At 46.3% G+C, this 17,634-nt stretch overlaps 1 long non-coding RNA gene across 1 annotated transcript; it reads left to right on the top strand.

Annotated features, from left to right (window-relative positions):
* Positions 1-151: 151 nt before the first annotated feature.
* LOC139703075 (uncharacterized) lies at positions 152-16,413 on the top strand. The gene is made up of 3 exons (XR_011705571.1): positions 152-183; positions 3,964-4,147; positions 16,317-16,413. It is a non-coding gene; the product is annotated as an uncharacterized lncRNA (long non-coding RNA).
* Positions 16,414-17,634: the final 1,221 nt, after the last annotated feature.

The raw sequence follows: 17,634 nt of genomic DNA on the forward strand, positions 1-17,634 counted from the left end.
CATATACCACTCAAACGCTTCAGAAAAGGCAAGAAATAGAGGAACCCTCCTACACAGAGTGAACAGGTTTTATCATTTGGCCATATTTGTTTCAGCTGTCTCTTTTTCTCTCTCTAATAAAAAATTTTCAGACACAGGTGAAGTTCTTCACCCCACCACATGTACCTTTACTCTTCCATAGAGGTAAGCACCAAGCAGAAAATGGTGTGTTTACTTCTTGTCTGTGTCATTATATGTATATGTGAGTGTGTGTGTGTGTGTATGTATATGTGTATACATAGTATATCTGTATATGTGTGTCTATATAAATATATACATACATGTCCATAACCAATTTATGATTTTCAAGTGGACATAATTGATAGAATGTATGCTGTCATTTTGCAAATTGATTTTTCCACTCAACATTGTCTTTAGATTTGGCCTTTTGATACATGTACATCTAGTTTATATATTTTAAATGCTATATACAAAATAATTCAGTTGTATGAATTACCACAATTTATTTATGCAGTCCTTTATGGGTGGGTATTTTAGGCTCTTAGCATTTTTTTTCATGGAAATGAAAATGCTAGAAAGATGTTCCTTGGTGCACATGTGTGAATTTTTCTAGGGGTAAATACATGGTAGTGAAAGGTCTGGGTCCCAGAGTTTTTGAACATCTTTACGCTGACTAGATAATGCCTAGTTGCTATCCCAAGTGATAGCACTAATTGATGTGCCTACTAATAGTTAAGAGTCCTTTCCCCATAACTCCAAAAAGCCTGGATCTTGTTAGCATTCAACCTCACTGGAAATTAGTGATGTGTAAATTAATACACCAGGTGAAACACTGTGTCCTTCAGAAACCAATAGTTCCTCCTGATCATACCCAGTTTGGGCTAGGAAGAGAAGAAATGAAAAGACCAGTGGTTGTTGTGCATATAAACAACAGCAACCTTTTTAGAGAGTAGTGTGCATTGTACCTATCAATAGGAATGTGGCTCATGTCCTTGTCCCCAATGTGGCTACTTTGGTCCTTATGAAATTAATGCTATGCAGCAGTTACAAGCTGTATCAAATACTGATACAGAAAGATTTCCAAGACCTAATGTTAAGCTTAGTGTAGAAAACAGGTACAGTCTTAAGGCACGATGAAGACTTACAAAACCAAAGTATACTTGGAGAATGCATAAGAAAGGTCTGGAAGGTGACATACTGATGGTAGAGGATGCCTCTGAGAAGAAATGGAGGATCAGTGCCAAGGGGTGAGGAAGGAGGCTCTTGATTTTTCACCTAGAATAATGCATTTGCTTGATTTTTTAAAAAACAGTGTCACCATTTTCATGATTATTAACAAAATAGATGTGGTCTGGTAGGCAGCCTGAAGGCAAAATTAAAAATGTGACAAAAAAAATTTCCCAATGCATGTACAGAAACAGAATTTGTGGCCCCTTTTTCTGCAGCTGGCCAAGCTGACCCTTAGGACTTCATTCCTTGCCAGACATTCTGGGTTTCCCTTGGCCTTCAGTGTTGCCTCACCTGGTCATTGAGTAGCAAAACCAGTGTCCATGGAGGGTCTTATCTGGTTGTGGTTTTCCATGAAATTTTTCTGTGCCTTTGACAGGAACCACACCAGGAGATATTTTAGGAGTACCCTGGGTCCTGATCATTTCCTCCCTCTCCCACAGGATAGCAACTGACCCTAATTTCCCTTTAGTCAGAATTAGTCAATCCAGGAAAAGGGAAATTGTTCTGCCCAATGCCTGAGGGCCCCTGCTGGTGTTGGAGAAACCTGCCATAGCAGTGTCTTGGGGGAGGGAAGACTCCTTTGCCAGGGAAGCCCATGAAGCCCATGAATCCTGAGCAGCTTGCACTTGAACCTGGAACCTCAGCTAAGCCCATGAGACATCCATTCCTTGAAGTCTGGAGGGAGGAATTCTGGGGAAGAGGGTCCTGAAGTGTTTACTCCTATGCTGCTTTGGTGGTGATGCTGGCAACAGTGGTGACAATCCAGGACTGCAGCGACATGGGTCCCCTGCTGATGGTGCTGGAGGCCCATAGCTCCAGTGGCAGGCAGTGGCTGTGTCTGGCTGCCCAGTTCCCTTGTTCTTGCCAGTTTCTGATTGACAATTCCCCAAGCTCCTCCCTCACTTTCCAATAAAACTTTTCTGATGAAGTTAACTAGAGTTGGTTTCTGTTGTGACTAAGAGCCCCAAATGGCAGGCACACTTGTTAATGTAGTCTGTTCATGTGCCTGTTTTCCTCATCAAGTGATACATCCCAAATAGTCAAGGGTCAAGAGGTCTCTGTTGAAGATGGAGTGGACTCTTCATTGGCACCTGGGGCCATGGTTCTAGAACTGCAGGCCTCAGAGGCCGCTAGACACCAAGCAGTCATTTTTGAGAGTAGGTTGTTTGGTGAATTCATTGAAGGTGCCAGCCATTACACTTTCCACCTTGGTTTTGGCTTTGTTTTTTTTTTTTTTTTTTTTTTTTTGGCTGTGGAATAAATAGCACCAAATTTCAGTCACTAGTTCATAGCATAAACTACAACATCTTGCCAGGGAGCACCCTAACTTCATGACATGGGGCCCCCAGCTGGCACCACAAGTACACCATCACAAGGCCCTACCTGTGCCTGAAGGCACTGTCCTGCACTTAGCCCTCTGTTCCAGTGAAACCCTTCCACAGATGTGCCTAGGGAACCTCTGAACCAAAATGTCCTCCCCCGCCCTGCTGAACCTACTTACCTTAAAACATGCACCACTTCCTGAAAATGACATCCTGCTACCTGCTGACTCCTTCCCTCTGCGTGTCTCCCATCTTTGTAAGTCCTTGAGGTCAAGAGCTGAGTCTGAGTCATTTCTATAGCCCTGGCATGCTGTGCTCGACAAAAGTGTTCAGCAACACTTGCTGGCAGGAGGACTAGATTGTTCTTCCAAGGTAGACGCGGGTGAGTGCTCTGCTCAGCAACAACCCAGCAGGACACATGGCAGCCTGGTCCACCTAGGCTCACGTGACCCAGTCTTTTTTTGATGAGGGGGGTTACTGGGGATTGAACCCAGGGGCACTTAACCACTGAGCGACATCCCAGCCCCTTTTTTTTTTTTTTTTTTGTATTTTATTTAGAGACAGGGTCTCACTGCTTTGTTTAGGGCCTCCCTAAATTGCAGAGGCTGCCTTTGAACTCGGATCTTCCTGCCTCAGCCTCTTGAGTCATTGGGATTACAGTTTTATGTGCCACCGCGACCGGCTGTGTGACCCAGTCTTAGCCCCACTCCCATTCCTGCCTCTGGGGGCCCTAGCCCCCCTCCTCTGGAACCTTCTGCCCCTCCTCCTGTTCCCTGACTGCTTTCCTATTTTCTGCTTGTCTGACGAATCCCCTGGTGTTTTAGAGGCTGTTCTCAGGCTCAGGGCCCATGGAGACAAGGTGGTATTGTTGAAAGGCAGAGGAATACATGGCAGCCTGCCTTAGTATACCCCTTTGGCCTGGGGTGAGCCTCAGCCATGGAGCTGATAGCCTGCTTCTCCAGCTGGCTGCAGCCTTGGACAAAGCCCAGCCCAGCCAGGTTTAGAGCCCCCGAGCCACCCCTTCCACCTGCCACAGTGTTCATACCTGCAGAATGGCACTTTGTGATCCCTGCATGTTTCTTGTGTTTTTGTTTGCTGCCTCCAAACTTCTTGGGAAACCTTAGTGAGGCTTCACAGTCCCTTCTATTTGGACATGACTTCCCCAGACTTACCCTTGACCTTCAGTGATTTCACTGGCCCTTTCAAGCAACTTCAAAGACAAGTGGATAGGAGGTCTGGTTCAGCCAGGTGATGACCTGTGAAGGCAGCAGGAGGGTATATGGTTGGCGGGGGAGTGCAGTAGGGATGTCTTTCCTTCCAGCCCTTGTCCCAGTGTGCTCAAGAGCAGGCAGGGATCTGGACCTCAGCAGGCTGGCTTCAGCTAGACTACACTCAGGGCCTCTGGTCACAGGTGCCACAAGCTGCCAGCCTCCCAGAAGCACACTGCAGAACCATCCTGGGGGCACCAGCCATTTTGATGGGAGAAAGAAGAGAAACAAGACAGATCTGTAGAAGAGCTCTTTCTGAAGAGCTGGGGACCAGCAGACAGTATCCGCTCATGTCAGTGGCATGTGGTCCTGGGAGCTGGCCTGAAGGTAAGTAGGGACTTGGGCACCAAGCACATAGAAACCAATCTTCCGGGACCCAGGAGAACCAAGTCGAAGGTGCTGCCTGATCAAGACCAGGCTTACATTTGGCAAAAGAGCCAGAGATTGAGAGCTGACTAGTTCAACAAATATTTTTAGAGTTTCTGCCTGTGGTATATTCAACCAGGGCCTGAAAAGATGAAGAAAGTTTAGACCTACCTTCTCTCAAGAGCTCAAAATATGGCTGAGTGCAGTGGTGCAAGCCTGTAATCTCAGCAACCGGGGAGGCTGAGGCAGGAGGATCACGAGTTCAAAACCAGCCTCAGCAATTTAGGGAGGCCCTAAGCAATTCAGTGAGACCCTGTCTCTAAATATAATATAAAAAAAGAGGCTGGGAATGTGGTTCAGTGGTTAAGCTCCTCTGGGTTCAAGCCCCAGTATGAAAAAAAAAGAGTTCAAAATCTAGTGTAGGAGATGGACTTGTAAAGAGAGAAAATTTAATTTATGTGGAAAGTGGAGGCGAACACAAGGAAACCAGGAGCACAGAGTCCAGCTGGTGGAGCTGGGGAGGGGGCTGGCTTTCAGAGGCATCCTTCAGAGGATGAGGTCACTCTCTCCTAAAATGTGAGCAGGCACCAGCCAAGCAAGGAAAGGGACAGAAGGAGGGTAGGATTGGCCCTTTCACTGTGGCCAGGCATGGTGGTTGGGGGTGTCAATTGGTACCATTTGTTTGAAGGGCCTGTTGGTGAAATGCATTAACATTTAAAATCCACACACACTCTGACCCAACAATCCTACTAGCAGGAATTTATCCCATATGAGCAAAAGCCCAAGTTTGCTTTTACAAGGCTATTTATTATTGCATTGTTTGTAGTTGCAAAAGATGGCAAAACATGTAAATGTCTATCACAAGGGGCCTGGTTAAAGAATGGCACAGCTATCACCACACAGCCTGTACCCAACATGACGTGCATCTTCAGTTACTGCTGTGCAAGAGCACCCAAAATCAAGAAATGACAAAAGCCAGGTGTACAAAAAGAGTGGGCCCAGTTTTACTGTTTCGCAAATAGAAAAAACACTTCTGCTTAACTGTACACAGACTGTTTCTGGAAAAATACACAAAGGCCAGGCATGGTGGTGGAAGCCTGTAATCCCAGTGGCTCAGGAGGCTGAAGCAGGAGGATTGCAAGTTCAAGGCCAGCCTCAGTAACTTGGAGAGGCACTAAGCAAATCAGTGAGACCCTGTCTCTAAATAAAATTTTAAAAAGGGCTAGCGATGTGGCTCAGTGGTTAAGCACCCCTGGGTACAATCCCTGGTACAAAAAAAAAAAAAAAAACAATACACAAGGGACCAAGGTCAGGGATGAGAAGGAATGTTCTGACTTTTCACTTTTATTTTTTTTTAATTTTTGCCATGCTGGGGATGGAACTGATGGGCTTTACCACTGACATTGCTCCACCTCAGCCCATTTAATGGACTTTCTTCCTTTGAGTTTTTGATAATTTGATTTTGTTTTTATTTTGGTTTCACTGGTTTGGTTTTGGTACTGGGGGTTGAGTTCAGGAGTGCACTACCACTGAGCTATATCTCTAGCCCATTGTATATTTTATTTTGAGATAGGGTCTCACTAAGTTGCTAAGGCTGGCCTTCAACTTGTGATCCTCCTGCCTCAGCTTCCCAAGTCACTGGGATTACAAGTGTGCAGCACAGCACCCCAAGTGCCTTTTTTTGTTTTAAACCATGTACATTATAAGACAGAGAGACAGGTGGGAGATGGGCAGAGATCTCAGTCAAGGAGAACCAAATGAACAAACACCTAGAGGTATGAAATAGCATGGTGTGTGTGTGTGTGTGTGTCCCTGCATTGTGGAACAAACTTGCCCAGGTGACTTCCAGTAATGCAGTGGAGAGTCAATTGTCAGGGTACGGGTCAGAAAATAGCAGTCATGACTGTCAGTTATGTGGCCAGTTCCTCTAGAAACCTGAAATATCAGGTACAAGCAGGCCTCCTAAGAGAAAGAAGAACCCAGCTGAGCTAGCTCATGAAGATTGTGTGAGGGCTTGGCTCTGGAGGCTGAGGCAGGAGGATCACAAGTTCAAAGCCAGCCTCAGCAACTCAGTGAGACCCTGTCTCAACATAAAATATAAAAAGAGCTGGGGATGTGGCTCTGTGGTTAAGTGTCCCTGGGTTTAATCCCTGATATACAAACAAATACAAATAAGGTCTGGAAGGTAGCCTAGCACCCTGAGCAGGACTACTAGGATGTCAGGTATGTGAAATAGGTCTCCACATTGTATATATCCACCACCAAAAGATGATCAGGAAATCTACCATCAAGTTAGCTAACAGTGATTTTTCTCTTGAGTGCTGAGATTATAGGTAGTTTTAATTTTGTTTGTGTTCTGGGAACATTTATTAAATTGCCTTCAATAAGCAAGTGAGCAGGGCACAGTGGTACCACCTGTAATCTCAGTGACTTGGGAGGCTGAGGCAGGAGGATAGCAAGTTGGAGGCCAGCGTCAGCAACCTAGAGACATCATCTCAAAAAAATTTTAAAAGGGTTGGGGATATACCTCTGTGGTAGATTTCTTGCATAGCATACCATAATATGAGGCCCTAGGTTTAATCCCCAGCACTGCAAGACAAATTTTTCTTTAAAAAAGAATGGAGAGAAACTGCTCTCTCTGCTTAAAGGGATTGTTGTTGCTTGTTGTTATCTTTTCTCTTAGCTCCTTTCTCTGTGCAGCAGCAGTAGGAGTCTAAGGGCTCAGAAGAAATAAAGGACTACTCCCTGGGTAGGAAGAATCCCCCCATCCATTCTCCCTTCAGCAACTTAGCGAGGCTGACTCCAGATGCCCAGCATGGGTCTGGAGTGCAGCATTCCCTTTGGAAGCAGAGTGTGAGGCAAGATGGGGGAGGAGGAGGAGGAAGCAAAATGTTTGCTAGTTTTTTCTATGCAATTGACTTTGCTGGCCGAGGCCCCTTGCTTGCTGCTGTCTGTGTGCACAGATGGCGGTAAAGGGCTTGGCTTCCCGTGGAGCATGCCCACTCTACCCAGGCCTGCTGAGGAATGTGGGCTGGTCCAGGCTGGATGGGCTCTGGGTCTCCTCTGGCCCCTCCCAGAGCCCTAGTCTGACCCCTCCTCAGGCCTAGACTGAAGGAGCTTCTGTGTCCTGGGGCCCTGCCTGATTAGACATGGCTACCGCATTTGCTCCTCCCTCACAGTCTGGGCACTGGGGAAAGAAAGGTCCAAGGCTTGCCCAGAGTCCTCTAGGGCAGGAGAGTAGCTGACATGGGGTTTCCTCTGGGTCTGTGTGAGTTGCTCTGTGTTGCCAAATGAAAGTCTCAGTTTGCCAAGTTTCCAGGCCAGTGAGGATGGGGGCTTCTATGGCCAATGGGGCAGGAGGTCAGTGAAGGCCTAGGACATATACATGCAAATCTGATGGACCTGGAGTCCCCATTCAATGTTAATTGGAGCATGCCCATTGGCTGCAGAAGGAAGAAGTGGGAAGGCCCATGGTCACCAGAGAAGTGTCTAACTGGGGTGTTAAAAAGTACCTTTGCACCTTGGTCCGAATGGGAGAGTTTCTTTGTTCTTTCTCCTCTGAAGATTGTGTGAGGGCTTGGCTCTGGAGGCTGAGGCAGGAGGATCACAAGTTCAAAGCCAGCCTCAGCAACTCAGTGAGACCCTGTCTCAACATAAAATATAAAAAGGGCTGGGGATGTGGCCACTTGACTACTTTGTAGCTCTGGGTTCTGTGTGAATCCCTTCACCTCTCTGAGTCTCAGCTGCCTCATCAGGAAAACAGGGATGACAATAAAAAAATGGAATTATGTCATTTGCAGGAAAAATGAATGAAACATGAGACAGTTATGTTAAGCAAAATCAGCCAAGCTCAGCAGGTCAAGGGTTGTAGGTTTTCTCTTATAGATGGAAACTGGAGAGGAAAAAGGAGAAGAAAATTGTGTGGGGTGTGGGAATGTAATGATTGGGAGTGGGGGGAGTGCTGGGGAGGGATATTGGCCAAATTATATTATTATATCGTATGAATATATAACTATAAACCCCATCATTCTGTACAGCTATAATGTTCCAATAGAAATGTGGACAGTTAAAAAAAATAAAAAAGAAAGAAAACAGGGATGACAGCATCATGGGCCAGCTGGGAAGAGGATCCGAGGGCCGAGTGCAGTGGCAGTCCATAAGAGGCACTCTATAAGGGCCATTTCCTTCCTATATTTACTAAGCACTTCCTTTTTGGAGCACTGGGGAATCCTGAAGTGACTAAATATCTGCCCTCAAGCAGGCTCATAGATTCCAGTTCCCTTGGCCACTAGCCCAGACTTGACCTTGAGCCCCACTTCTGACCAGGAAAATTCTGGCCTGCAGAATTCTCTGTCCGGAGACTCTGGAGCTGTCTCAGGCCCTGCATGGTGCTTAAGGTTCAGGCTTCCTCTGGCTGGTCTAGGCTGTGTCACCTCAGTTCAGTGTCTATTGTCCACAGTCAGGAGATGGTCCTCCCTGGGCAGCCTACCCACCTGATGAAGACTTCCCTGAGTATCATATCATGGAATTTTCACAATAGCTCTATAAGGAAGGGTCCTCTTATCACTAATCTCAAAGACACCCGCTTTCAGGTTCCAGCTCTGTTGTTCACTTGCTGTGTGACCTTGGGCAAGTGCCTTAACTTCTCTGTGCCTTTGTTTTCTCATCTGTGAAATAAAAGTTAAATAAAAGGCAGTTTCCTTTGCAGGGAACAGTTGAAGTGTTTAGACACATGACACGTGTGAAGCTCTCAATACTTAGGAACCAAGTCCCAGAGTAGGGACATGACCTGTTGGAAGTCACTTAGTAGGAAGCAACAGAGCTGGGGCTGCTCCAGGCTCCCTGTCAGTGACAGTTATGCTACTCTTTGCTTCCTACTTTTTGGATTTCTGGATCCTGTGCATGTCTGGATCCCTATATCAGAGTAGTTGATCAGGACCCTTGTAGCTTTTCTTTTCTTTCTTACTATTTTTCTTTTTATTCATTTCTTTTTATTCCTGCACTAGGCATGGAACCCAGGGCCTCACTAAGCCACACCCCAACCCTCATACTGACTTCTCTATTGGACTGTTGCAAGCAATTGCACCCATTGTCTTGCCATCTAACCCTCTACCTGCCAAGGCAGGCTTCCCTTCTACTTTCCTTTTTTTTTTTTTTTACTGGGGAGTTGAACCCAGGGGTGCTTAACCACTGAGCCACATCCCCAGCCCTTATTTTGTATTTTATTTAGAGATACCTCACTAAATTGGGAAGGCTGGGTTTGAACTCAAGATCCTCCTGCCTTAGCCTCCCAAGCTGCTGGGATTAGAGGTGTGCACCACTGTGCCTGGCTTGCTTTCCATATTTTAAATAATAAAACTAATTAATAATGCTAATAAACTGGGCTAACTGGCCCTCTAAAATATCAATGTAAACTGGGCATAGTGGGACATAACTGTAATCCCAACTACTTGGGAGGTTTGAGGCAGGAGGATTATAAATTGGAGGTCTGCCTCAGCAATTTAGTGAGGCACTTAGCAATTTAGGGGGACTCTGTTTGAAAACAGAAAATAAAAATAAAAAGGACTGTACTGCCCTGGTTTCAATCCCCAGCACCACCTCCAAAACAAACAAATAGATAGATAGATAAATAAATAAAGGGCGGGGGGGGGGGCGTTCAACATATGCAATCGTGAAATTAGCTCAGGTGCTATCATGACCCCCATTTTTCACATGAGAAAACTAAGGCCCAGGAAGATTAAGTGACTTGCCCAAAGCTACACAGTCACTAAGTGGCAGGACCAGAATCCAAAGCCTGACAGTGGTGAGCTGGTTCAGAATCATTGATACCATCCAGTATGTTCTAGATTCCCCCACTTAGCCATAGCCCACTGTGGTGAGCCCACCCACCCCTCACATGAACCCTCTTGCTTTATTTGGGGGGGGGAGTGGGGACACTGGAGATTGAACCCAGAGGAGATTACCACAGAGCCACATTCCCAGCCCTTTTTATTTTTTACTTTGAGACAGGGTCTTGCTAAGTTGCTGAGGCTGGGTTTGAACTTGCAATCCTCCTGCCTCAGCCACCACCACCCCAGCCTCCAGCCACTGGGATTACAGGTGAGGGCCACCATGCCAGGCTAGCTGATGCAAACTTCCTTGGGAGTGTGAACTATGTTGGATTTGCTGACAGTGGCATCCTCAATGGCTAGCGCAGTGCCCAGCATATAGTATGTTTAATAACTAGTCGTTGAATAAGTGAATGAATGAATGAAACAAACTGAAATCGTCTGCTGGCCAGGGGGAGGGAGAGACGAGACAGATTTGAAAGATAACTGACCAGATTGGGAGGCCGATCCGATTGCGAGTATGAAAAAGTGTTGGATGACTCCCAGGATTTTGGCTTGGGTGACTGGCTGATGAGGTCATGTACAGAGATAGGAACCCCATAGGAGGGACACGATGCAGGGTTTTGGAGAATTCAGGTTAGGATGTGTGGAGTTGGAGGTGCCTTTGAAACCGGCCAGGGGATGTCCAGGAGCTGTGGGATACCAGAAGTTCAGAAGAGGCCCTGGGCCTCCAGCTGCCTCCTCCCACCGCCCCCCCCTCCACTCGCACCCGGCCGCAGGCCCCGCAGCCCCCAGTACTCTTCCTACTGGGAAGGAAGGGAAGGAATCTTTGATGGTGGGAGTGGGAGGGGGCAGACTGTTCTAAACCAAACAAACACATACACAGTGCCTGCTTGTTGCCGATCCTCGCTGGGCTCTGGGCACCGGTAGGCTAGCTTCCAAGGGCAGACCTTCCCCCACCACCCGCCGGCCCCTGCCGCCTGCTCCCTGCCAAGGTGAGCTCTGACAGGGCGACTTGTCATCTTTTCAACACCTCATTTTTCCCTCCTTACTCACTGCCCGGGGAGAGGTCCTTCCTGTTTGCACACCTCAGGGGCTAGGCCTCAAGGAGGAACAAAAACAGCCTTCATGGGGGAGGGGGAGGGGAGGGGGAAGGGAGGGGGAGGGGAGGGGGGAGGGGGCTGACAGAAGAGGAAGAGGGAGAGGTGGGGTGACAGGAGGCGAGCAGAGGACAAAGTGCAAGACCCCACTCCTGCCTGCCCCTCTCCAGCCCATCGCACCCATAAACACACAGGCGCACGCACTCTGTCCTCACTGCCACCTGGCACTGGGGTGGCAGATTCCCAGGTTAACCCAGAGGGTCAAGCCCCGAGCCCAGTTTAGGACCCAGCTACTATCTAGTCTTTTCTTTTCTTTTTTCTTTTTTTTTTTTTTTTTACCTCTGGCGGAGGTTTGGGTTTAGGGTTACCCCCTGCCAGGTCTCCCAACTCCAGCCAGCCTAGGTGCAGGGACTTCTTTCTCAGTATCCCCATCATGTTTCCTCGGGTCTCCAGGTCAGGGATCCTATACCCCATGGCCCTTAGCTCAGGGCTCCTGGGTTCCCATCCCAGCCCCACCTCCTAGCCAGCACCCCCCCAGCCCGGCCCCCACTGGCTGCCACTGCAGGTAATCCCCTCCCCCTCCCTGCCCCCACAGCTCCAGCCCCTTCCAATTCGCCCAGTCTAGGATCCCAGCGCTGGGGACCAGCTTCTCCCGCTCTGGCTCCCTCCCCAACTCCGCTCCCACGTGGGGAGCCCGACTCCCAGGCCAAGGCTGCTCCATTCACAGCGCCCTCCTCCATTGTCCTCAGCCTGTCACTCACGCATCGCATTAGCATTTCTAAAGCGCATTTCTCCTACTCACTGCTTTGGCCCAGGCTGGGCGGAGGAACTTAGCCCTATAGAACAACTAACAATTACAGCTAACCTTCAAGAGCACTTTAGAGTATATAATTCTCTTTTCTATATAGCCATTTCATTTACTTCTCGTCACAGCCCTTAGTAGTGGGACACTGACAGCCACAGAAGTTCGGTGAGTTGTCCAAGGTCACAAAGTAATTTCCAAAGCCCAGATTTCCACTCAGATTTGTCTGATGCCAGAGGCCACACATTCTTTCCACTACCCCACCTTACCTCTCCGTCAGGCTGTGCTTGCTTCTGCTTGGCCGGGCTTTCTAAAAAGGTAGACTCAGTGGCTTGATTCTCCCAGGGAAAATTGCTGAATGCAGCCTGCCAAGGAGTCCCTGGGTGCTTTCCCTGCTGCTGCTAACCAAGGAGCTCAGCAATGATACCTTCAGGCCACTGCCTGGACAACACAGGCTCATTTAAAAATGTAACTTGGGGACCTGGTTAAAGGTTTCCCAGCCAGGTAGACAAATTCATATCCCAGCTCTGCCACTTAATGGCTGGGTGGCTTGATAAGTAACTTCATTTCTCTGTGCCTCAGTATTTGCACTATAATACAAGGAGAATAACAATGGTATATCATAGGTTGTAATGAACATTAGGTGAGTTAATATGCATAGAAGACATACGACAGCACCTGGACAGCACTATATGAGCCTGCTGGTATTGCCAATGCTCATTTGTGATTCTCCTGGGGTTAGGCACAGAGTGGTGTGAGCACAGGGTAGCTTTGTTATCAGACAGCCTAGGATTCAAATCCTAGCTCTGTTCCTTGCTGTGTGCCTTTGGCTAAATGACTTACCTTCTCTGGGCCTAAACTTACTCAGAAGTAAAATGGAAAAAAATAATGGTTTTTATTTCTCAGAGTTATAAATATTAATATGTACACAAATGTTTACTCTAAAGGTATAATGCTATTGAGACTATAAGCTTTTAAAATAATTCTTATTGAAGCCAGGCATGGTGGCGCACACCCGTGATCCCAGTGGCTCAGGAGGCTGAGGTAGGAGGATCTCGAGTTCAAGGCCACTCTCAGCAACTTAGCCAGGCCCTAAGCAACTTACTAAGACCTATTACAAAATAAAAAATAAAAAAGGCTGGGGATGTGGCTTAGTAATTAAGTGCCCCTGGGTTCAATCTCCAGTGTTATAATAATAACAATAATAATAATAATAATAATAATTCTCACTAATTCTGTTCAATATCCTGTTTAAGAGCTCCACATCCTTTGCCTCTTGCTGCCTCACCTCTGACTCAGGGCCCTGCTTGCTTCCTGGAGCCCAGTCTGCCCTGCAGAAAAATGACAAAAATATTCTGAGCCTGTTCACTGATACTGATCATGCAATCTTCACATTCATAGCCTGCTTTGTTCTCCGGGTAGTGAGGTAACTCCTCCATGTGCTCAACACTTTGAAGTCTAGTGAGTCTGTTTGCAGACTTCTTTATCTCCTGGGCCCTCCCAAGCACTTTGAGACTTGTGGGCAGGCTCCAGGAGTCCCACATTATAGATGGGGACATGATGTTTCACAGAAGGGAAGAAACTTGTCCATAGTCTTGAAGCCAGGAGCCGAGACCAACACTTGAAACCGTCCTCAGGTGCATTGTCCAAGCGAATTATCCATTGTTTCCTGTGTCCTGGTACACATTTGCAAGGTGTGCCTCTGCTATTGCACCAATGATCTGAGTATTTGCACAGATTCAGTATCTGCCTGTGAAAGTCCAAGGCTGCCTAGCATTCATGGATCATGAGGAAAGAAAGGCTAGTTCCATGTGACCAGGGATATTTCCAGAAGAGGCAGTACAGGCTACAGTTTTTTTTTGTTTCCCCTAGAGAAACATATACTGTCTCATCCCACCTTCATAAACAAAGTCTGCAATCACCAAAGAAAAATTATTTCTTTTCATGAACTAGAAGGAGAATGCTTATTTTAATTCTACAGCAACATTTGACTTTGTTGATAAGGTCCCTTTACTTCAGTGATCATCATCATCATTATTTTGCAGTACAAGGGATTTAATGCAGGGTCTCAGACCTTTTAATTTTTTTAAAATTTTGAGACAGGTCTCACTAAATTGCCCAGGTTGACTTCAAACTTGTGATCTTCCTGCCTCGGCCTCCTGAGTGGCTGGGATTATGAGCATGCATGAGTCTGTTTTAGGCAATAGTTTCTTTAGGAGAATAATTCTAATAGATATGCATTGCTCCAACTAAATTACAACTAACCTAAATCACCTGAAACTCCTTTGTTTCCTTAAATGTCCAGGTTAGAACCCTAGTAAAAACATGTTTACAGTCAGGCACGATGGTGCAAACCTGTAATCCCATTGGCTTGAGAGGCTGACCAAGGAGGATTGCAAGTTCAAAGACAGCCCCAACAGTAGTGAGGTGCTAAACAACTCAGTGAGTTGTTTCACATACAAAGTAGGGCTGGGCATGTGGCTCAGTGGTTGAGTACACCTGAGTTCAATTCCCAGCACCAAAAAAAAAAGAAACCCCCAAAACAAACAATAAAACATGTCTACAGTGGAAGAAGATTTTCAGCTTACACCAGTGACTATAAATTAGGCTTGGAAGTAGGGATGTGCTGGTGGTAGGTTCTAGAATTCCCCAGGGCATATGTACTTTACCAAAGCAGATTCAAGATACCTATTTTTCTCAGTGTTCTAATCTCTAGAAAGTCAAGCTTATTTTCAAACCATTTTGATTGCTGTGGGATATATGGAAAATGGAGGTGCACATTCATGAATGAAGATCAAGAAATATGGAGTCAGTGTGGTTCTCTAAAACATGTGAGACCTGGCTGCCTGGAACACCTCTAGCCTCACTTCTGCTTAAACTGCCTCTGCTATTGCACCAATGATCTGACTCTTTGCACAGATTCCAATGTCTACCTGTGACAGCCCAAGGCTATCCCAGCATTCATTGCTCATGAGGAAGGAAAGGCAAGTTCCATGTGACCAGGGATATTTTCAGAAGAGGCAGTAGAGGCTACAGTTTTTTGTTTGTGTGTTTCCTTTTTGGTACTTGGTATTGAACCCAGGGGCGCTTAACCACTGAGCCACATCCCCAGACCTTTTTATATTTTATTTAGAGACAGGGTATCACTGAGGTGCTAGGGCCTCACTAAGTTTCTGAGGCTGGCTTTGAATTTGTGATCCTCCTGTCTCAGCCTCCCAAAGCACTGGGATTGCATCACGAGGCCATAGTTTATGGTCTGAAGAAATGGTTTTCAATACTCACCATGTTTTTTTTTGTTGTTGTTGTTGTTGTTTTGTTTTGTTTTTTCAGTACTGAGGATTGAACCTAGGAGTGCTCTACAACTGAGCTACATATACACAACCATCTTTCTTGAAATTTTTGAGACAGAGTCTCTCACTAAGTTGCCAAAACTGGTCCTCTGCCTCAGCCTCCAGAGTAGCTGGGATTACAGGCATGCACCACCACACCCAACTCTAATATTATTTTCCCCCCTTTTTTTCTGTGCTGGGGATTAGACCCAGGGCCTCATGCAGAGAAGTTGAGGGATTTATAGAATTCCCCAATGACTTAGCATCAGCATCTAGAACCAGGCCTCTTTAAGCCCAAGTCAATGTTCTTTCTGCCTTCCTCCTTTCCCAGTGCAGCGACCTCGCTGCTATGCTATTCAATTATCCACTGTGCCCTGGATTCCTCCAGGTCCACATTCTGCCTCTGCCTCTCTACTATTCAATATGGTAGCCACTCACCAGCTGTAGTCATTGAGCACTTGAAATTGGGATCAAGGGTGCTGGGGGTATATCTTAGCTATAGAGTGCTTGCCTAGAATGTGTAATGTCCTGGGTTCCATCCCTGGCACTGCAAACAACAACAACAACAACAACAACAACAAAGATATTGGGATTGAGATGTTCTGGAAGCAAACATATATATGGAATCTTTAGTGTGGAAAAAAGAAAGCCAAATATCTAGTTAATAATTTTTGACATTTTTTCTGAAAGATCTCTGCATTCTGGAGCTAGCCACTTTCTGTGGCTTGCATGGGCACCAAATAATTTATTTTAAAGAAAAATAAAATAATGCTGAGTGTGGTGATGCATGCCTATAATCCTAGTAACTCAGGAAAGTGAGGCAGGAGGATCACAAGTTTGAGGCCAGCCTGGACAACGTAGCAAGATCCTGCCTCAAAATAAATTAGAAAGGCCTGTGGATGTAGCTCAGTGGTAGAATGCTTGCCTAACATGTGGGAGGTGTGGGGTCTGATCCCCAGTACTACAAAAGTAAATAAACAAATAAATAATTAAATTTGGTATTGATATTGATTACACTTTTTTAAAAAATTATTTTTAGTTGTTGACGGATCTTTATTTATTCATTTATAGGTGGTGCTGAGAATCGAACCCAGTGCCTCACACATGATAGGCAAGCACTCTACCACTGAACTACAACCCCAGCTTGATTACACTTTGAAATTATAACATTTGGGATATTTTAAGTGAAATAAGATATACCATTAAAATTAAATTCACATTATTTTTTTTTCAAATTTAGCTACTAGAAAATTCTTTTCTTAAAACTTTTTAATTTTGAGACAGTCTCACTAAGTTGCTGAGTCTGGCCTTGAAAAAACTTGCAATCCTCCTGCCTCAGCCTCCTGATAGCTGTGATTACAGGCTTGCACCATCATGCCTGACAGGTACTAGGAAATTCTAAGTGCTGCTTGCAACAGATTTCTGTTGGACTGCACTGTGCTCAGTCTCTATCAGTATTCACAATGTTGTCAGCTCTGAAGTGAAGCCCCTAGACAGGGCAGGTAATGGGGTCATAACAGATGACAGGAAGCCAAGGCTCCACTTAACAGGCAGGAGGGCAAAGGAGACCAGGGTTAGAGGGCTGGGTAGAAGTCAGGCAGGTGGGCGGGATCAGGTAAGAGACTCTGATAGGCAGCCAATCAAAGCAGAGGCACAGGTCTTGGGGTTTAGAGGCCTGACTGCAACCCTGGAAAGATGGGGCTGCAGCCTTGGAAAGCAGTGATTACCTGCTTGAGGGCATGATCTCTATACTGGGCTCAATCCCATTTCTCATACTTGCCATCTGTGTGACTTTGGACAAGTTGCTCGCTCTCTGGGCCTCAGGTGTCTTATCTGTGAAATGAGAGTAACGCCAAGAGTTCTATGTCATCGGATGCCTATAAAGCTTTTGGAACAGTGCCTGACACACAGGAAGTACTCAAAATGTGCTAGTTATCCTTATTATTAACACTTTTCAGGGAGCAAGCAGTAATTGGGCCCTTCTCATGGCATCCTCCTGCACTCCTAGAATGGGACCAGGCTGATGGGTTAGGGGAGTGGCTGTTGGATTGGGGGGTATCTTCAGAGGCCCAAGTTGGCAGGAAACAACACCACCTGCTGAGGTTGGGGGTTAACCCTAGGAATCAGGGCCATGGCTCTTTGGCCACAGCTGTGGATCTAAGAGGCTGCAGGCCCAATAAACCACACATCTCAGTTCACCCTCCCACCCCCCATTCTTTCTGGAAACATCCCTAGATGTGAGAGGCTTTGTTCCAGCCCTGCCTATGCATAAGGATTCTGAGTCTTGGCACAGAGAGGGAAAATCACATGGAGACATATAAATCCCTCTGTCTATAGCTCAAATAACAAGACCCTGCTCTTGCTGCAAAGCAAGAAGCAGCACTTGACT

Source organism: Marmota flaviventris, chromosome X (genome assembly GCF_047511675.1).
Source record: "Marmota flaviventris isolate mMarFla1 chromosome X, mMarFla1.hap1, whole genome shotgun sequence".
In the NCBI taxonomy this organism is placed as follows: Eukaryota; Metazoa; Chordata; class Mammalia; order Rodentia; family Sciuridae; genus Marmota; species Marmota flaviventris.